The sequence below is a fragment of the Chinchilla lanigera genome, unplaced genomic scaffold, assembly GCF_000276665.1.
Source record: "Chinchilla lanigera isolate Chin_1 unplaced genomic scaffold, ChiLan1.0 scaffold00008, whole genome shotgun sequence".
Lineage (NCBI taxonomy): Eukaryota > Metazoa > Chordata > Mammalia > Rodentia > Chinchillidae > Chinchilla > Chinchilla lanigera.
In genome coordinates, this window is record NW_004955409.1 from 7,858,193 (window position 1) to 7,868,168 (window position 9,976).

At 44.3% G+C, this 9,976-nt stretch overlaps 1 pseudogene; it reads right to left on the minus strand.

Moving 5' to 3' along the window:
• Positions 1 to 943: 943 nt before the first annotated feature.
• LOC106147619 lies at positions 944 to 1,808 on the minus strand (annotated as a pseudogene).
• Positions 1,809 to 9,976: the final 8,168 nt, after the last annotated feature.

The window sequence follows — 9,976 nt, forward strand, 5'->3', positions numbered from 1 at the left end:
GACACCTTTGCACAGAAGAAGCACCTGCAGGGGACAGCTTGGGCCCCTGACAGTTTTAATTAGGATTTATCGAGGATTATTTCAATTTAGGATCAGGGCAGAGAGTGTTCTGAATGCCAAAATGCTGGGAGAAAGTTGAATAAAACGTGGGTCACGAGGTGGTTGGTGTAATCCTTTAAAATTATGTTTATAAAGATTATAAAAAAGGTTTAGGATCAGGATAAAAGTAGTTACACAATATTATATTATACTGTGCTATACTACACAGTATTGCTCCAACTATGTGTGAGAAAACGCATTGTATAAAAAAAGAAAAAAGAAAGAAGTTAGGTGTGGTGACACACACCTTTAATCCTAGCACTGTGAGAGGCTGAAACAGGAAGGTCACAAATGCAAACTCATCCTGGCAATTTAGTAACTATCTCAAAATAAAAAATAAATGGGCTGGGGGTATAACTTAGCGTGAAGGCCTTCAGTTCCATCCCCAGTACTGGAAAAAACAAAAACAACCAAATATTAACACTGTGTAAGTGGCTCTCTGGATTGTTTTGACAGTTATAATAACAAAAGATTTATTATCATTTGCAGATGAAATAAATGCACCATTCCATCATGAAAGGCTTCAATAATCCTTAAGCATTTTTCAGACTGTACCAAGGCAACACCAACTCCTATTTTATGCACCCATTCCTAGTAAAGAAACTAATGCTTCCTTCAACACCAGTTCTGCACTGCGTGTGGTTTATTATACACCTCCAACCGGCAAAAGTTTGCAGACATGCAAACACTGTGGTCCCCTCACCGTACTGCTTAGCCATCACCTTCCTCATCTTCCTCTTCTTCCTCTTCTTCCTCCAAGCCATCTTCAAAGCCCTCACTGTCTTCCTGATCTTCAGCCCCCTGTATTGCTGCATCCCACTGCGGGTGATTTTGAGGCACAGGCTTAGCCTCCAGAACTTCCAACTGCCAGCTACACATGCCTGTAATTCCAGCTCTCAGGAGGCTGAGGCAGGAGGACTGCCATGAGTTCCAGGCCAGCCTGGACTACACAATGAGACCCTATCTCAAAAAAGAAAAGAACTTCTAATTTTAATCCTAACGGTTTACTCTGATCCAAACCTACCTACAATTCTGATCTCAAAAACACTGAGTAATGATAATTTCCAGGTGTGCCTGGTGCAGGAAATTTAATTCGACCTCTCTGTTTCTTGGAGCATACACACACGACATGGCGTAGATATTAATGCCCGTGCCTTCCCAGCTGCAATATAAAGCCACCACCATTCCTGCTTTTGCTCAGGAAAATAAAGACTGTGTTCGGGGTGTGTGATCTTCGATTTGGTTTCCAGGAGAGCTCTGTCCTTTCGCCATGTACTTCGTAGCACTTCTTGCCCTTCCGCGTCACCGTCTTTGTTCTGGTTTCCGCCTCAGACGCTCTGTCACTGCCGCGGTCTCTTCCACTCGGGGATCGCCATTGGTTTCTTCCGCATCATCACTGCTTTGTCAGAGATTCCCCGCCCTCCTTTACGGCGGCTTCACTCCCAACTACTCCGTTCGCCCGCTTCCGTTTCTGCTTTCACTGCGGTAGCGTCACAGGTGCAGTTTTTTTAAGGCTTCTCTTTTGTAACTTTTATTTAGCAGTTTTCTTGGGTCCTTTCCTCTTCTGCTGCCGTCCTCCTTTTGTCTTGTTCTTTTAACACCACTTTGCCCACTGTTTACCTGGTCGACTTAACCAACACTGGAACGAGGGGCCTTCCTGTGATCTTAGCGCTGTCTGCAGCATCCGGTACCTGTGATTTTGCAGCCATGGTTATGCGTGGAAAATGCCCAAAGCCAGCCACAGCCTCCTCAGAATTTTTATCCTCAGGGAAGACTGTGAGGATCTGGTTCTTTCAAACTCACCAAATCTTTTTTTTATTACTATTTTAAAGAGAATTTTAAAAATTAAATTAAATTAAAAAACAGTAAAACTGATACAGAATTTCAAAACAAGATGATAGGAAATTAACAGTGGTTGTTATATTGGATATTTTATTGGCAAAGTAGTTGCTCAGATTGCCAGATACAGGCATGCAAAATTGATCAAACAGGCATTAACGGTTCCTTTCAATAGCCAGTAGAAATTAGTATTATCTAACAATTATCTTAGCTATCTTGTGTATGTGTATATATATATTTTTTCCCTTCTTTCTTTACTCCTTTCCCCCATCCAGTTGTTCTTTCCTTTTGAGCAGTTTCTTTCCCTTTCACAATATCTATTGTACCTTTTGGATCTTGTTTACTCTTTCAGTTTCTTACACTAGGGAGACAATACAATATTTGCACATACAGGTCTGATTTACCTTGTCTAGTGTTAATTTTGTACTTTTTATGGTGAGAACTTCTAAGAGTGTCCTTTTCAATGTGAGGGAGCTGCAGAAGGGGAGATTTAAACTGCTGAAGGCCTTGAACAGCCATCTGGGGAAGCTTCGTACAGTTTTCTAAGGATGCCGAAGTTGGAGCACAAACTCCCTTTCTCCACGGCCCCGGACCATTATTGTGAATAGGCAGATTACATTAATCATTTCTTGAAGTAGAGCAAGGGCGCTTTTTTCAACAGAAATTGCTGATTTTCTTCAAGGGTCTCTGGAATTTCCATTCTAGCCAGATGAGACAGGAAAAGAGGTTCTCTGGCTTTAGAATAGTGGGTGGTTTTGATTTCCTGTGATTGTATTTTATAAAAATGTCTACTCTATATCTGTATTTATGATAATAAAACTTTATTAGTTCCCACCTACAAGTATTTAATTTGTTAGTGGTCAACTGTCAGCCTCTCCTCTTCACAGACGGGAAAGTCGGCAGGTAGGATTTAGGAACTCCCTCCGGGTCAGACAGCGGTCCAGCAGTCGTAGACTGTGATCTCAACCCAGGCCCTTCGGCATCAGAACTCTACTTTAGGGGCTGGGGATTTAGCTCAGCGGCAAAGCACCTGCCTGGCAAGCGCAAGGTCATGAGTTCAGTTCCCGGTACCAGAGAAAAACCAAAAAAAAAAAAACTCTACTTTAAACCACTATACTACACTACTTCTGAGGTGTCTAAGACAATTATGCATCAATAATGTTATGGTTTGAATTTTTTTCAGTAGTAGGGATTGAACCCAGGACATTTGCCCTGAGCTACATCCCCAGCCCTTTTTGGTTTTTTGTTTTGTTTTGTTCTTCTTTTTTGTTTTCATTTTGAGATACAGTCTCACTAAGTGGCTAAGTTCCCAGGCTAGGTTCAAACTTGCAGTCCTCTTGCCTCAGCCTCCCAGAGTGCAGGGATCACTCTATACCCTGCTATGGTTTGATCTTAAGTATCCTCCCAAAGACCCATGAGATTACTTGCCGATGGTGCTATTGGGACATGTGGAACCTATAAGAGGCAGAGCCCCGTGGAAGGAAGTTAGCACACGAGGTGTGGCCTTGAGGGAGATAGTGAGGCCATGTCTCTTCTTATCTCCTCTTTGCTTCCAGGCACCAAGAGGTAAACAGGCCTCCTCTGCCACACACTTCCGCCATGCTGTCCTGCGCTGCCACAGATCTAAAGCAATGGAGCCAACCACCATGGACTACAATCTCTGAAACCATAAGCCAGAATAAATCTTTCTTGCTTTCTATCACTCATCTCAGGTCTTTCATCACAGTGACAGAAAGCTGACACAAACAACAAAACAATGCTTGGGTGATAATATCAAATGGAAACAAAAAAAACACCTTTTCCACAACTTTCCAAAACAGGGAAGCCATTTCTCATAACACTGACACCTAAATATTAGTGATAGTTTTGATATAACTATAAAGAATTTTTCCGCTTTGTGTGTACTTTCTTGTTTTCTTTTCAATAAGCTCTATATTTCAGATTTTTAAAAACAACTTAGATTTTTTCTTTAGAGGGAAGGGAGGGAATCACCAAGCAGGATATTGCTGTTTTGGTGTGGAATAAAGAAGATATATTTAGGTGAAGGCACGGCTGTCATAGCTTACCTTTTTTCTACATGCCCACGTGATAGAATAAAAGCATTTTCACCTGGTAGAAAAGCAAAACCACTTCCCATGGTCTTGACACTACATCCCAGCCCCAGGGAAAGAATGTTTTGTTTAGCTTTGCTTTGCTTTGTTTTGTCTTTTTAAAAATGGGGGAGAGGGGACACCTAGGAGGAAAAGCCTGGCTGGGTTTTTGATTTCCAGCAGCTCCCGCTGAGGTTATCTGACTGCAGTTCTTCTCAAGAGAAGTGTGCAAACACTTCCCTCACTCAGCCAAGAAGGCACTTCTGGTTTATCTCAGAAGTTGGCCAGATACTGTCTGGGAACTCAGGATTCAGAAACAAACGTCCTCTGAGCTGTTCTCCACAGCGTCATTGCCAACCGCATCAAGCAGGCTGTAAACAATTTCAAAACCGAAAACATGTTAGTGCAAACGTCCCAAAACATGTACAGTCTCAGTAACTGTCTCATCCTAACAGTGGAACAGCCTCTAAACATCCAGATCAGAAGAGCCAGGAATATAACCTAACAGTGTCTGTGGACGGGGTGGAGCACGAAACCATGTCAAAGGCAAGGAACTGTCCAGGCAGCAGAGCATGCTCAAGATTTTTAACATCGCATTTTGGAATGTGTCAGCACTTCATAATACCTTTGGTCTTTATTCTCACCCCTAGAAATTTCCTGACTTTACGCTATGGCGGTGACTTGGGGTGGGACCCCTAGACAGCTTGTGAAGGAGCTGGCCACCATGACAACCAAACGTGACTGTGATGACTGGGTTGGAATTTTGAGTCCCACCCCTGACCTGCTACCGGGAGAAGAGACTACAGGTTAAGATCTATTAAAACTCTTGACGGACAAATGAGATTCCAAGGACAACGACACAGAGGTGCTGTAAAAGTGAGGTGCCCAGAGAGAGAGCAAGTTTTGTGCCTCCCTGCCTTCCCTCTGGCCATTTCTCCTTTACAATAAGGATGCGTAACACACGTAAGCATTTTCCTGAGCTTGGGGAGCAGCTTAGCCAATGATGAAGCCTGAGAGGGATTATGGGAAACCCAGAATTCATGGATGGCAAACACAAGTGAGGGTCAGCTGGCTCCTCACTGCGGCTGGTGTTGGAAGTGGGGACAGTCATGTAGGACTGAGCCTCAAACCCAGGAAGTCTGCACTAACTCCTAGAGTCAATGTCAAAATCCAATGGAATTGTTCACACACAGTTGATATCTGAGAACTGGTTGGTGTTAGGGGGAGACAAATAAGACACTCGGCATTAAAAGAAGTATCTGAAAACATCACTCGGGAACTAATAGGACTTTCGGATATTGATCTAAGCCAAGTTTATAGCAACCAGAAAAACAGACTTATGGAAGTGACGACCACACAATCTTAACTAGCAGGCAGAAAAGAAAGGAGAGCCAAACTCAATCCTGAAGTCAGCAGAAACAAAAACCCTCAACAAAATAAGGACAGAGTGTGAATCTCATAGGACTTCTTTATCTCCTCAGAAGATAGCCTGAAAGGTATACGCTTGTTAAAGAAATAAAATTAACTACCAGTAACACCCAAGGATGCGGCCACTTTATCTCTACATTCTTATGATGTGAAACACACTTTTAAAATCCATAAATAAGGCACATTTAGCTTTCATTTAACAAGTGGCAGATGTAATATTTTATAATTAAATAATGTCATGCTTTGAAGTTAGATAAAAATCCTCCAATTAATCCTAAGTCCATTGAGTGCCTCCTTCAAATAGACGCTTTGATATATCAGCAATCTAACTGGAGAAGTAAAATCCCCACTTGTTAAAAGCTAAAGCAGCCCACTGCCTGCACCTCTCCTACTCCATTGCATACCGGCCAGAGTCCCTTCCACAGCCAGCCCTTCCTGGCCCAGCAGAGGGGACTGTGTGTGTCCTTGTGGCACACAACCGGCCACTCTCCGGGCTGTGAGCAGCGAGGGTACCTGGTTCTGTTCAAACAGAGCTGGCATCTCAGCAAGGACTATCCAGAGCATCTTAATGAAAGATCCACCAAGCCAGTAAGCTTGTGGTCAAACTTCCAGCTCTCTGTGCCTCTGAGGGAAGAGTGTGTGGTTCTTTGCACAGTTCACATTACTTTATCTGAACCCACACTCGGGGCCCACTCCGCCTGGGTTTCCATAACCACAGGGCCGATGTGTTTAACAGATCAACTGTAGATCACGTCCAAAATCAAAAAGACAACACAGAAAACAGCCACCAGCTGTTTCACCACCCACCCTCTCCTCCCACCAGACCTGGGCCAAGTTTACTCTGAGCTTGTGGTGACATCCCAGTAGTCTGAGTCTTTTGGGCTTCCCTCCTTGAGGCCGGAGGCAGCCCAGGGAGATTACGAAATGGCTCCTCCTCCTCAGGATCCTCTAAATCCTTGGGCTTCCAGCCTCATTCATTAAGTCAGCCCTAAGCTTTTCCATAGTTACTCACAACGCTCAACCAAATTATTCCCATGAGACAGGATGCAATGAAAACTTGGGGAGAAACTATCATAATAATAGTAGCTAAAGCTGATGGCTTTCTAGGTGTAGCTGCTCGGTCGCAGGCTCCTCACCACCCTGTACACAGTATCCTCCTTTTACAGAGAAGTGAAGCTCAGAGTCAGGCAACAGAAGGTGCCTAAGGGGGGCTGGGGATTTAGCTCAGCAGCAAAAGCGCCTGCCTGGCAAGCTCAAGGTCGTGAGTTCGGTTCCCGGTACCAGAGAAAAAACCAAAACCAAATAAAAAAAAGAAGGTGCCTAAGGTCACAGCTCTCTTATAAATGTATCCCCAAGTGTTCAAGCATTGAAAACTTAATCCCCAATGCAAGGGTGTTAAGAGACACAACTCGTAGAAGACTGAGCCACAAGGATGGCTGATTAATGCCATGGTTCTGGGAGTGAGTTTGGTTCAAAAGTGAGGGTCCCCTCTCTTGCTCTGTCTCGCCAGGCTAGGATACACCAAGACAAGCCCTCACCGCATGAGGGCCCCTGGACCGTGGACTTCCCCGCCTCTAAAACTAAAGGAACTAAATCTCTGACCTTTATAACTTAGTTTCAAGTGTTCTGTGGTAGCAGCATTAAACAGGCTGAGACAGTCACATCACCAGTTAAGCAGCAGAGCTTAATTCAAACTTACTCTGCAATCATTCAGGGAGAAAAAAATGCCCACTGGTCAAATTTTGTCTTTATTCAAATATGAAGTATCTCACTCCAGAGGTGAAATGGGAAGAAACATATGGGATGAAATTTTAACTAACTGCATCAATTGTAAGGAAGAAAATCTAAGTTTTATCAGACGGCAAAGTCAGGTACAATAATAGTACTGGTATAATTTTTAAGAGTCCTTCTCTTTTTGAAATATATACTGAGATGCTTACAGCAGAAATGATTTGGAGTTTGCTTGAAAATAATGCGGTAGGTCCAATTGGCGGGTGAAACAAGGTGAGCCACAAGTTGACAATAATTCGAACCTAACTGATGGACCTGTATCTATATAAGTGTCCCTTGTTCCTTGTGGTGAGCTTGTTTTTTGTGTATGTTTGAACATTTCCACAATAAAAAGTTAAAATGAATGAAGAATGAAAAGGCAAAGTCAGAAAATCAACAATAGTGTCAGACTGGACACTGCCTTTGCTTTTTAGTTGCTAAAACCTTAGGTTCTGGACACAGCTGAAGTATTTACAAGGCGAGCAATACGAGGAAGAGTAACACAATTTAAAATCGCCCACCCCTCCCATGTACACAGAGCTTCAGGATGCACGGGGCCCACTTTAGAGGTCTTGATAATACTTTTGCTGAGCAGAAACTGAAGCTCAGAGAACGAGACGATCTCCCAGAAGTCAGACAACATCCACAGCAGCACCAGAGGCAGAATGAGTTGCTTTGTGCAGAGCAACTTCTCCTGAATGCCCTTTGCAGCAGCAAATGAAAGCAAGAGCAGCAGCTACCAGTTCACAAGGGAGAGGTTCCCCATCCGGACCTTTTCCCAGCTCCGGGTTGGCCTCTCTGCCAGACCTGGCAAGGCAGAGGAGTCCTGCAGCTCTAAGCAGAGGCAGAACCAGGTTGTATGGACACTGAAACCTATAACGTTTGCGTACTCAAAATGAAAACTATAAAGTTAGACACAATATTGAATATTTATTTTGAAAGAGAAAATAAGTCAAAACAAACACCTCCATCCCTGATGATTCAGGAGCTTTCTTCTGAGATCTCTTTTAGGCACTTTATCAGAAATACATGCACAGAAATGTTTCATGTTCGGAACCTGGTCATGGTTCCTCTTACAGTTTAGATCTGAAATGTGCTCCCAAGTCTCCTGTGTTCAGAACTGAGGCTTTCGGAAGGTGATGGGATCATGGGGGTGCCATACTCATCAGTGGATTAGTCCATTGACACGTTTGTGGCTGAATGTGCTGTTTGGAGGCAGGATCTGGTTGGAGTTAGGTCACTAGAGGTGTGACCTGGAAGGGTGTACATGCCCCAGCCCCTCCCTTCTCTCTTGGCTTCCTGGCCGCCATGCAGTGAGCAGCTTTCCTCTGCCACAACATTCCAGCATGATATGTCTGCACTGGAGCCAGCTGACCATGGACTGAACCCCTTACACCATAAACCAAAGTAAAACTCTCTTCCTTTAAATCGTAGGTGCTTGCTGGGCATGGTGGCGCATGCCTGTAATCCCAGCAATCGGCAGGTTAAGGCAGGAGGATCGTTGCAAGTCCGAGACCAGCCTGGGCTACAAAGTGAGCTCAAGGCCAGCCTAAGCTGCATAGCGAGACCTTGTCTCAAAAGGCAAAGAAATAAAAAAATAAATAAACTATAGGTCCTTGGGACTATGTTCCAGCAACAGAAGAGCTGACTAATATACCTGTCCTTCTAGAATGTGTGAGAACTCCCTGTACCCACAGGGCCCTGTATAAGACAGGGATCCTAAAGCATAAATGTTATTGTCTTCCAGGTGCATCCATCTCTAGCATCCAAAGCTTCTTCTAAGGCCCTCAGCCCACTCAGTACTCTGGGACTCGCTGAGTTAGCTAGTCCCCTCCTAACAGCACTTTGCACTGTGCTGAGCCCCTTCTCACCCCCTCCCACCTCCTGCCTACATAGCATAGCTTCTTTGAACAATGTGAAAGTAGACTATGCTCCCTGACATGCTATCACTGCTGTACCCCAGGCTCCTGTGCACCAGGCACCATGCTCAGTACAAGGTAGGTATTATCTCTATTGCATATCTGGAGAAAGGGAGGCCAAAGGAAACTGATTATATATAGATAGACTCAAGGCCACACATCCAATAAAAGACAAAACCAAGAATCAACTGGAGAGGATAGAAGGGAATGAGGGAGGCAGCCAGAACAAACATCTCACTCTGCCTATTCCAAGCTGGAACTCCTGGGAAGTGGCTCATGCAGTTACGGAGGCTGACAAAGTCCCACGGTTTGGCAGTCAGCCAGCTGCAGGCCTAAGAGAGTCGATGGTATAGTTTAAGTTCACAGGCCAGCTAACAACACAGGACAGGCCAAGGCTGAGTTCAGACTCAGCTGAAAACAACACCCCAGCTCAAGGTGTTCGGGCAGAAAGAATTCTCTCTTATTCGTGGTGTATTTGGCTTTTTATTCTACCCAGGGCTTCGGCTGCTGGCATGAGGCCACTCACACCAGGAAGGGCAATGTGCTTTAGGCATTCTCCCAAGTCAAATATTCATTTCACCCATAAACGCCCTGACTGACACACCCAGAACACAATTTGGCCAAATCCCTGGGCACCTGATGGCCCAATCAAGTTGACACGTAAGAGCCATCACATCCTGTGACTCAACCTACATACAGGCAGGTCCAGATCTGGAAAATCTCAGGAAGGAAACTGTTAACGGTCCCTGGATTAGCTCTACTTGGGTGCCAAGAAAATATCAGACATCACCTCACAAACACAATGGCCCCTTTACAGAATCTCATTCTTCT